Genomic DNA, 12,801 nt, shown 5'->3' with positions numbered 1-12,801 from the left:
CAGTCTTCCATTATCAGTGATAATGGTCATAAGAACTCCATAGCAACAGATTATGTAGTTCAAGATGAATGAGGATATTTGTTTTCCTATCATTGTTGTTAAAGGCACTGCTTCAATCCACTTAGTAAAATATTTAGTAGCAACTAGAGTGAATTTATGGCCGTTAGAGGATGAGGGATTGATCTTTCCTACCAATTCTAGTCCCCACTATGAAAATGGCCATGATCCTGTCATAGGATATAACTCTTGTGCTGGTGCATGAATTAGATTTCCATGAATTTGACATTGTTTACACTTTTTAGCATAGGTGAATGAGTCTCTTTCCATAGTAGGCCAAAATTAACCCATACGAATAAGTTTCTTAGCCAATGTTAAACCACTTGAGTGTGTACCCCAAATACCCGCATGAATGTCATTAAGAACTCTCTTAGATTCATCTTTTTCAAGACATCTCAACAATGTACCATCTAGACCACGCCTATATAGGATATCAGCAATAATGGTATAGTGAGAGGACTGACGGATAAAGTTTCTTTGTTGATTATGAGATAATTCCAAAGGAAGGATATGATCTTTTAAATATTGGTAGGTTTGACCGTATAAGGATTGACTGGTTCCTGATATATGGCAAATTTGATAGGTATGCTGGGATTGAATGGTAGGGGTTAAGATATCTTCCACAAGAAACTCGTAACATTGTTGATTCTCTTTATTTTGCAAGAGAGATGCTATTGTAGCCATTACATCTGTTGCTTTATTTTCATTTCTTGGAATCTGGGTGAATGTGATTTCTTTAAAATGTCCTTTAAATTCTTCCACTAGCTATTTGTACGGCATAAGCTTACCATCCTTTGTTTGATATTCATCATTTATTTGATAAATTACAAGCTGTGAATCACCATAGACATGTAGTTCTTTGACATTCCATTCAATGGCCATTTTGAGCCCTATAGCCAATGCTTCATACTTTGCAGTATTATTGGTGCATGGAAATCTCAGTCTATACGATTTCAGAATTGTATGTCCTTGAGGTGTGATAAAAAAGATTCCTGCACCTGATCCATATTAAGTATAAGAACCATCAAAGTACAATTCCCAAAAGTTTGTACTTATTGTCAAGATATCTGCATTAGGAAATTCGATGTGCAAAGGCATGTCATTTTGTAGAGGTGCATCAGCCAATTGATCAGCAATGACTTGTCCTTTGATGGCTTTCCAATCAACATATTCTATGTCGAATTCACTCAGTATCATAACCCATTTGGCTAGTCTCCCCATTAATGTTGACTTGCTCGATAAATATTTGAGAGGATCTATCTTTGCTATTAGTTTTACAGAATGAATCAACATATAATGTCATAGCTTCTGAGTTGCAAATACAATTGCTAGACATATCTTTTCAATTGATGAATAATTTAACTCATATCCAACAAGTGTTCTGCTGATATAATAAAATGCTCTTTCTTTTCCTTCATCATCATGCTGAGCTAGGAGAGCGCCTAATGATACACTTGTTGCTGAGAAGAGTAACAAGGGTTTCCCTTTGGTTGGTGATATCAGTATTGGATGACTCATAAGATATTCTTTTATTTGCAAGAAAGCTTCTTCACATGTTAGATCCCATTTGAATGGAACATTTTTATGTAGAAGATGGGTAAAGGGAAGACATCTATCAGCCAATTGGGACACAAATCTTCTATTTGATTGCAACCTTCCTTGTAAAGATCGCAATTGACTTATGTTCTTAGGTGACTCCATCTCCATGATAGCTTTAACTTTTCTAGGATCTACTTCAATGCCATGAGCTGATATAATGTACCCAAGGAGCTTTCCAGAGGTTACCTCGAATGCACATTTCTTTGGATTTAATCTCAATTGATATCTTTCCAGCCTGTCAAAAATCTTGCTTAGAATATTCAAATGTTCTTTTCTTGTGTGAGATTTTGCAAGTATGTCATCGACATAATCTTCCATGAATGTATGCACCATGTCATGAAAAATTATCGTCATAGCCCTTTGATAAGTCGCTCTTGCATTCTTAAGCTCAAATGGCATAACATTCCAGCAGTATGTTCCCCATGCACATGTGAAAGTTGTCTTCTCTTGATCTTCAGGTGCAATTCTTATTTGATTATATCCTGAGAAGCCATCCATTAATGAAAACATCTCATGTCCTACTAACAAGTCTACTATGATATCAATGTTTGGTAGCGGGAAATCATCTTTTGGACATGCTTTATTCAAATCTTTGAAATCTGTGCAGATTCTTATGCTCTTATCTAGTTTTGATACTGGTACAATACTTGAAACCCATTCTGGATAAGCAACTGGTCTTATGAATCCCACTTCTAATAATTTCTTGAGCTCAGTTTTGACAAGGAGAGCAATATATGGGTGCATCTTTCTTAGCTTCTGCTTAATAGGTTTTTCTTTTAAATCCACATTAAGATGATGCATGATAAGATCTGGGTTAAGCCCTAGCATATCTGCATAAGACCAAGCAAAATTTATTTGTCGTTGCTTAAAGAATTCCATGTATTTTTTTCTCTCTTTTTTTGATAATGAGGCAACAAAATGAAGTATTTTAGGATCCTTTGATGTATCAATATTTACCGCTTCTATTGGTTCTATCAGGATAGCAGATCTTTCTTGAAAATATGTAGGAAAAATGTCAAACTTTCCATCTTCTAATGCCTCAAGGAGGTTTTCATCATCAGATATGCCCTTTATTTTCTCTTTTGATTGATCTAATGTTGCCATGAAATGGTTTTCAACAATAGGTCTCTTTCCTTGTTTTATTTCACTTTTGCAATTGAAAAGTTTGGCATTCTCTTGACTATGAGAAACATCACTTGATTCTATAGTAGAAGATATCTTAGGTGGGATGGGTTCAATAGCGTTAAGGTACACAAATAAGTCATGATTATTGGAAAAGACATTTAGTTCAGAGTTGTCTAAATTATCCCAATCAATTAGTTCAGATGAAGAAGGGGTAAATCATAATCACTGTCATCATTAGGTGTTTCAATATTCATGACATAATGATCATAATTTAGCATAGAATAGGTATTATCATAGATTAGATGTTTTTGAGGATTGTCTTTCTCAAGCGTTTCTGAATTAGTCTCAACAAGATTAATATAAGCATTTTGTAGTTCACGCTCAAGTGTTTCTTCAATTGACGTTTGTCCATTAAATGAATGGATTATATCAACACACATGTCTTTGGTACTGCAATTTTCTTCTTGATTAACTTCATTTGCATTTTGGAGTTGATAGACTTGTGTACATGTTAAAGAGGATTCTTTTAACAGATTTTGTCTCCTTTCAAACTTAGCTTCTTCTGGACTAATAGTTAATCCAACTTGACTATAAGTACATATCCGATAGCCAACAAGATGAGAGGGGGGGGTGAATCATACAAACTTAATCATCAATGAAAACATCAGATTCAACCTTGGTAACATATATCAGTCATAGAATAAAAACTGTCAAACATGCAAACTCAAAAGCATATGAACAATATAAACCTCATAACACCAGATTTAACGTGGAAACCCAAATAGGGAAAAACCACTATGGGATTTTGGACCCACTAAGAAATATACTCTTCTAGAGTATGCTCGGTTAAAAGCCAATCCTATTAAAGATTACAAAACACATTGCTAGATGTGACCTAGTTAAGGGATTTCCCTCAGATCTGTTAGGATCTTCACTTTGTTAGAAGTGACCTTGTCAAAGGATTTCAAACACTCATTTTGAATGTCACCTTGTTACAGGATTTACTTATAAGACTGTTAAGTCCACTCGGTTAAGAGATTTCCTGTTACTTTCACAAGCTAATAGTAATACAATCTATCTGCAACTTTACATCTAAAATGCTAAAGCAGATTCTTATTTGTTCAACACAATCTAGACATAGAACTAGTCTTGTCTATCTGTTGGGCATCAATACTCTATTATTCCAACAGGTCTTCAAGCTTCTATGCTTGGTGATCACTATGTAGCATCCCTGTGCATACACTTGCCCACATCCACTGTTTATCAACAGTTCCTTATTTATAAACAATCATCTAACCGCTTAATCTCCTTGATCACATTTCCCATGATCAATCATAGCCATCAGATCTTCAATCTTTTCTAGGTTCATTGTATCTTACGATCTGAAAAATGTTTTACCCTACCTCGGAACTTGCACAATCATCTTGGAACTTGTGTTAGGGTAATGCGGTTCAATTTGAGCTGTAGATCTTCTTGCCAACTTTCCATTGCCTTAGATTTGTTAACAAACTTCTTCCACGGCTTGCCAATCATTGATCCGCTCCAGCTCATCAACTTCTTTCATTAAATATCACATGTAAACATTTAATGCATTCTGTTATAGCTCGGTTACAACTCGGTGAATACTAAACTTTACTTCGTAGACATTCTGTCTTCATTAACCGACTTCGATAACCTTAGGGTTTATCGACTAGGTTCCTTAGGGTTTACCGACTAGGTTCTTTGCCTAATAACATAGTGTAGTGTTAACCCTTACATTTTACAACATATGTATGATGTTAAAACAATCTAAAACATCAAGATCTCATCATTGTCTGACTCAGTAGAGTTGCCCATTGAATAACTTATCCCTTTATTCATCATATTCTTTCCTGTGTCTTTACCGACTTCTTTATAATCTTCATATCATATTTCTTAAGATATGGCAACATCATACTGAATTAGAAAATCAATTTCTTGACATCAATGACAAAATAATAATATCAAGACAGTAAAACATCTTTAATCAGTTATGTCCATAATCATCAACAACCTTCTCAATATCCTTATTATATTGCCAACACATTTGCATTTTAGAGTTGATAGACTTGTGTACATGTTAAAGAGGATTCTTTTAATAGATTTTGTCTCTTTCAAACTCAACTTCTTATGGACTAATAGTTAATCCAACTTGACTATCTCTTATTTCTTCTATGGTTCTTGCATATCTGATTCTTGTTTGCACTTCTTATGGCATTGTGTCGCTATTTTTGTCATTCTCTTTTCTTTTTCCATATGCCTCTTTTCTTTGAATTATGAGTTTCTCTTGTCTCCTTTCTAATTTTATCTTTTGTTCTGTAATAGACAAGTCTTCTTTTGTAATAGCTGCTTGATCTTCATTGTGTTCTTTACTTGATGTAGTAGATAAGGCATCTAGTCCCCATTCATACTCATTGGAATCTATTTCTGAATTTTGATCTAAGATTACTCCACTATACCATACTGGAATGTTGTATGGTGCAAAAAGTTCTCTGATTTCTGTCATTTCTATTTTTACTGCTTCTGGAATATTTTGTTCAAATTTTTCTTTTGTTTTTATTTCTAGGACTTGCTGAGAAGATTTTTCATTCCCTGGGATGATAATCTCATCTTCTTTATTTTCGTGTTCTTCTTGCTCTTGTTGTTTTGGCCGCTTGATGTAGCTTTTCTTGCCAATTTTCTTCTTTAGAAACTAATTTATTTCTCCATTTTTTCTATTGATGATTATGTTGCTTTTGATTAGACTTCAGATATCCTAGCCCAGATTTATCTTCTGTGGATTGTGAATGCGGACAAATAGGTTCTGAAATACCTTGATGTTGCTTACCAATTGGTCCTTTCCCTTCATATCCTTTTCCATATTGTTTTATGGGAATATTGACTTCTGTTGTTGTTGCTATAGTTTTATCTTCATCCTTGTATAACCAATCAAGAATACTTTTGTCTTCATTTTCCTCTTCAAGGGTTCCAACACTAACAAAGGTTCCTTTAAACATATGTTTTGATTTGCTTGATTTCTGCGACTGAATATCTGCAGGTTTTCCATATGACTTAGGGGAAAGTGGAAATTTATTCAAAGAATACCTTCCCATTCCTTCATAATTTAACTTGAGCTTCTCTTCAAAAGTTTCCCATAAATTTTCTTGAATTTATTTGGTAGGATATACTAATTCTCTATTATGTGGAACTGTGGTATCTTGTGTTGGCATCAAATTATTGCAATATTGACTGGAATCTGCAATTATAGTGATTTCTTTTCCTTCATGAGGAAATTTTACACATTGATGGTATGTAGAAGGAACTGCTTGCATCTTGTGAATCCATGGTCTTCCTAAAGAATGTTGTAGGAGAGATTTAAATCTAAAACTTGACACAATGTATCCTTTTCCACAGGTCCTATCCTTATTGGTAGCATAACAGTTCCTTTAGAAGAATGTTCTGCTTCATCGTAAGCCTTGATGGTTATTTTCTTTTTCAGGTCTACTGCATTCTTTGAATATCCCAAAGCTTTTATCAAACTTAATGCACAAATATTTAAGCCAGCTCCTCCATCTATGAGTACATGTTTGACATGAGTTTTATTAATGGAGACTTCAACATGTAAAGGAGCATTGTGAGGATGTTGTAAGGATGCATCATCATTTTCAGAAAATGATAAGCAATGATGAGCTATAAGATGTCCTACCATGTTTTGGAACTGATCTACATCCAAATCTTTTGAAACCGTTGTTTCTACTAATGCTTTCTCCAAAATTTCTTTATGCATAGGTGAAATTTTGAGAAGTTCTAGAATTGATATTTGAGCGGGTATTCATTGTAATTTCTCTACTAAATTGTATTGTTGTGATGTAGATGTTGGGTCTTTTTCTATACCTAGAAAGGTTACTTTTGCTTTGCTTCTTGTGATAATGTTGATTGGTTCTGAAGATGGATTTTCATTAACAATGATCACATTTACTACATCATCATATGTATAAGCGTAATTCACTTTGGTTTTCCCTTTGTCATTTTCTAATCAGGATGATTCACCTTTATCATAGTTTGGAAGTGGAGTTTTAAAAGCCAAGTGTGATTCATTCATCTTATGGCTATCCATCGTGATTGTTCCATTATCAATTAGATCTTGGATAATGTGTTTCAATCTTTGGCAATCATTTGTTAGGTGTCCTTTATTTTGATGATAATTGCAAAAGTGATTGTCATTCCACCAATTTGGCTTGACTGGTGGTTCATAAATTCTTGCTTCGGGTAAAACAATCAATTTATTAGCAAGCAAAGATTTTAGAGCTGATTCTAAAGATTCTCCAATATTTGTGAATTTTCTCCTAGGATTAGAGAAAAAAGACTTGGCTTTATTGTTTTCTAGATTGTTGTTGCTTGGGATTTGACTTGATAGATTGAAAATTGGTTGTTGTTGTTTTGCAGGATTGTTATCATCATTTCCTTCATTGCTGATTTTCCTATTCTTTGACCAGAACTTGGGTTTGTCATTGTTGTTGTTGTTGTATGAATTATTGTAAAGTTTTAGTTCTCCTTTCTTTACCATTGCGTTCTCTATTTTTAGACCATTTTTTGATCATTTTGGCAAAAGAGGGAGGACATTGCATCCTTAGTTGATAACTCATTTCACTGATAAGATTATCAATGAATATGTCCATTTTTTATTGATCAGGTACATCCCGGGGATACCTATTAAACATGCATTTCCATCGTTGTAAAAAGATCATAAGGGATTCACCATTCTTTTGTTTAACATTGCAAACATCTAGCATTGTTATTTCATTCCTTATATTATAGGAATATTGTGAAATAAACCTATTCACAAGTTCTTCAAAGGATTTGATTCCAAATAGTAATCTTGAAAACCACTCCATTGATTGTCCATTTAAACTCCTAGAAAAAAGACACATAAGGTAAGTTTCCTTGTGAGCAAATTCCATGCTCATAGTACAAAACTCCCTAACGTGATCTTGAGGATCATATTTTCCATCGTATTTGTCATATTTAGGGATCTCGCAATGTTGCGGAAATGGCATCATATTCAAATTTTTATCAAAAGGATATGGGCATATATCTTGTAACGAATATTTCTTGGAGCTTGTCCCATTTTGCATGTCTTGTATTTTCTATTGTAGAGCTTGTATTTGTTGAGTAAGGTTTGATAAGGGATCATCTGCATAGTCTCTCCTTGTTTCGTCATGAGTCTTTTTGTCACTATGCTCTTTTCTTTTATCATCCCTTTCTTTCCTTGTTTCTTCGTTGTTCATATCTTCGTTATTTTGCTCATCTATGTTTTGGGTGTTACTTGTCTCCGCATCTTGTTTTAAGCTTTCTATATTAAAGTCTTGTGGTAGTTTAGCTCTAGATTTTGCCAACATCAAGAGATATTTTTCTTTTTGTTTTGCCAATAATTTTTCCATTAGCCTATCAAATTTTAAATCTTGTTCCAGGTCTCTAATGGTGCTATTGACAGCTTCTTCATCAAAAATGGTAAATCCGAAAGTGGTATATTCTTCCTCCATTTGTTGTTGTTTTCTAAGCTGTTTGTATTGGGCTCTAGTCCAAACTGGCATGTGATTATTTCAAAGTTGTCAAAAGTTCCCAAGGACAAGATCAATAGGTGATTATTGGTTTAGGAAGATATGCTTTATTGATCTTACCACTATTGTTTGTTCGTTGGGATAAAGCGTCTCTTTGTTGAAAAGCACGTCTTTGTAGAGTTTCACCATCAAATTCTGTACCGCAGCCACGTAAGTAGTGACAAAAATGGTGTAGGAATGTTCTATGTTTCAGTAAGATCTTGCGATTGATATACAAGAATCTTATTCTCTTCTGAGTAGCTTTGTAAGTGGGTTTTCTTTTCTTAAGGTGATACTTAAAATTCATATAAGCATTTGACAGTTTACAAGTTTGATTCCAATGTTGGTGCAATTTTGGTTTTGATGTAGCCTAAGTTCAAAATAGGAAAGATATATCCAAGATTAGGAACCTAGTATAGATTGATCAAGCTTTGTGATAGAGGATTTGATATTATCTCGATGAGAGACTTGACAAGGATGTTGATTTTTTTGCACTTAAGATGTTTGAATCAATAGCTTGTTGAATGTTGATGTTTATAGAACCTTTTGGGAATAACCTATAGGATTAGCAACCTAGTTGTTTGAGCTATTTTGAAAATACGTGATGGTTTAAAGACAAACCTACTTCAAGAATTATTTTGATATTTTGATGTTTTGATACTTTGATTTTGAGTTGGTGTTTCAAGTGTTGGAGTGCTTTTCATTTTATGCTTTTGATCACACTTTTCAGAAATTTGTTGATTTTCGATCTCTTGTAGATGATAATTTTCTTCAATTTTTGACCATTTGGAACATGTTACAGACATAGAAGACATAATTTTTAATAAATGAAAAGCACAAGCAAGTACAAATCCCTATGGTAGGCTGAGACAATAGTTGTTGAATCACACATGGAGTTTTCCCTGAGGCTACACTATTCAAAGTGAATATTTAGATGCTTGACCCCACTGGCTCCACCCTCGGCACTCACTTCTTTGGGGCAGCCAAGCACCAGTTTCCATGAAAACTCCCCATGGCAAACTTTATATCTCTACTAGGAACTGTAAGTGTGTGAGCCACTTCAGAGGTCCGACCTCCTGTGCCAACAACTAGAAGGTTTTTGGCAACTAGTACATATAGTTTTTAGTAAAGGCTTCTGGTCATGTGGCCATACATGCGGCACTTTCAGCTCTATAAATACAGAAGGTTCCCAACCTATAGAGGTTACGCTCCATAGGGTTTATGGGGAAACATAGTGTCGGTATGAACTTATCAGCACATGTTTTTTGAACTTTCGTCACAAACACGATTTATTTATAGTGGATCGGAAGGACTTGATATTAGCTTGTTTCCACTTTAGGTCACTCTCCTCTCACTAGCCCCCTCAAGGCAGCTCGGGAAGGCAGACCCTCTAAAGGATTTAATTGATTGAAAGTAAAGAAAGCGTAAAAGAGTGGGTTTGGCTTTTTGATCACCCAATTAAGGGGAGAGTATATACCTACCACTTTCGAGACACGAAATACAAGTGTTCTTTTTAACTTTCCATAGCAATGTGATCTATCCTCTACTTGGAGATTTTTATCCAACAAGCATGGTGTTTATTTTAGCCCCATATAGCAAATGATTTTCTAAACTAGGATTTGGAAATCCTGGTCAACAAAATGAAAATTGTTGCAAAAAAGTAACTTGCTTTGTAAGAGCAGACAAGTTGATTGTTCTTTTTAACTTGCAAAATATAAGATTGATTGTGCTTTTTACCTTTGCAAGAAAATAAAAGATTGTTGTTCTTTTTAGAGCCCAAAATTTGAGATGTGAATCCTAACTTTGCAAGAAAGTAAATGTTTGATTTGTTGTTCTTTTTACCTTGCAAATGTTATTATTTTTATAGCCCCAAAACAAGTGAGGTACTTTTTAGAACACCAAATTTGAAAAATGAAGTTCTTTTTACCCAAAAGGAAATATGAGTTCTTTTTAACCAACTTCGAAAAACCCAGAAAATAAATCAATAAATCCTAACTTAACTCCTCCAAATCTACAAGAAATTGTTAAAAACCTGCAAAATAGTAAAAAGTTAGTGAAAAACCTTAGGTGGGCTTCTACAAGCCTAATTTCAAATCACGGTTACATACTTTTCTGTCAAATGCACTAACCTACGATGCAAAAGCACTAACCTACATTACAAAAGTGCTAACCTGCGTTATAAAAGCGCTAACCAATGATGCAAAAGCGCTAACCTATGATGCAAAAGCACTATTTTTCAGACAAAAGCGTTAACCTACATGACATATGCGCTAATCAATTATGCAAAAGCGCTAATTTTTAGACAAAAGCGCTAACCTACATGACATATGCACTAACCAATTATGAAAAAGTGCTAACCTAAGATGCAAAAGCGCTGTCAAAATTCACACATGCGTGAATCTGCATTACAAATATGTTAATTTTATTTTTGCGAGAATTTTAAAGATATATGCGAGGTCCAGCCCCACGGTGGGTGCCAAAATGTGTGAGCTTGAATTCCATCCTCAGAGTGTTACCTGTAATAAGTTAGTTTCATAAAATACAATGGAAATGCATACAGGAAATCCAAAATCCACCAATGAAACTACATGAAATACATACTAAAATAAATCATTATTTTACCTTCATGACTTATGTCTCATTGTGTCCTAACTCCACTATTTCTGGTTGCAAATGGTATGCTCTTAGACAATGCACTGTTGGCTTCCAAGATGGCATATGAAGAATAGACTGATAACTTGTAGTCAATTGATAGTATGATATGAAAAGCTACATGATTATGCTAAATGATACTATATGATAATATTGCTAAAATGATATTTGCTATTTTCTAATTGCTAATTGCTTCAAAAACTCACAGATGCATAAGATTGGATTGAAAACTATTTTTGAAGACTCACTTCCTCTCAACTGAAGATCTTGGTTTTATAGACTTTGAGAGGATAAGATGATGCGACTCAGATCAACGATCATGATCAGATCTACAGATTTGAATGGCTGTGAGAAAAAGTGAAGGTTGAGAGAAATGGGGAAGGAGAAGACAAGTGTCATTCATCTCACCTTGACTGGGTTACTGACTGAGAGAATCTAGGGATGGTTGGAGGAAATTTAGGCATGGTAGGACAAGTGGACTCAAGTCCTTCCTAAGATGTAGAGGGTGTTGGAGAGAATATAGGAAATGGTTATGAAATCTATGTACGTACACAATTTCATTAATTTTGGAGGTTGAAGATAAATCATGAATTAATATTAAGAAATATTAATTTCTTTAGCCACATGTTGGATGAGTTGGCAAAGGGAAGATGAAGTGGAGATGGAGGGTGAGTTGGATAAAGGGATTAAATAATTTAGGAATTATTTAATATTTGAGACTATAGGATAGGAGAATAACCATTAAATATTGGATATTTAATTGATTGGAGAAGATAATTAAATATTAGATATTTAATTGACTTGATTAGAGGAATAATTAAATATTAGATATTTAATTAATTAGAGGAATAAGATAGATGAATTAATTAATAAAATATTAATTAATAGAAAGATATGATAATGAATTAAATTAATTAATCTTTTCGAATTAACTATTTAATAGAAGAATAAATATTAAATAAATATAAAATATTTATTTAATTGCTCATAGCCAATTTTTAGGTGTATACAGTTTGAATCGGTGATCGAGTATTGAAAGTTTTTGATGGTTGGAAACCCTAGTACCGAAGTAGAAGAGGTATTTATCTGAGAAATTATACTCTTTTCTTGGTGATTTGCATATTTGAAATGGATACACCTCATCTTGTCAATGTGACTGAGAGGGCAAGACTCAAATTCAAACGACATCCATATAAGTATGAGGAAACAAACCCTGTCGGTTCCCTATCCGATGTATCGAATGGTCTTTTGCATGTAGAAGATGTAAGATCCTTTTATCACTACAAACTTGAAGACTTGGGAGTTGCAATTATTTATGAGCAATATAGATCTTTGTGTAATGAACAAGGAATATTGAAAGAATAATTTAGAAGTGTAGCCGATAAAGGTTTTTTATCATGCGATCAATTTCATTGATGATTTTGTTGACGAGTTGATAAGATTTGTTTTGAGCCGCATTCATGATCAGTTCATGTGGCTGGATAGACCACATAAGATAACAAATGAAGCAATCCATGCAGTAATCGGTTTCTACTCAATCGGTGAGGTGTCATTGCTTAGGTCTGTACCTAAGAATGATGTTGAGAAGTTAACTGGATCTAGATGGGATAAAAGAGCCATGATTGTGAATGACATTAATGAGCCCACTGTTAAATTTGCATCTATGGTGATTGGCTATAAAATCTTCTATTCAAGCAAAATAAATAGTATCTCGACAACAACGATTCACACTACATACCGGATGATTAAAGAAAATGTGGACTATGACTTG

Source organism: Cryptomeria japonica, chromosome 3 (genome assembly GCF_030272615.1).
Source record: "Cryptomeria japonica chromosome 3, Sugi_1.0, whole genome shotgun sequence".
In the NCBI taxonomy this organism is placed as follows: domain Eukaryota; kingdom Viridiplantae; phylum Streptophyta; class Pinopsida; order Cupressales; family Cupressaceae; genus Cryptomeria; species Cryptomeria japonica.
This window is presented reverse-complemented; position numbering follows the sequence as displayed.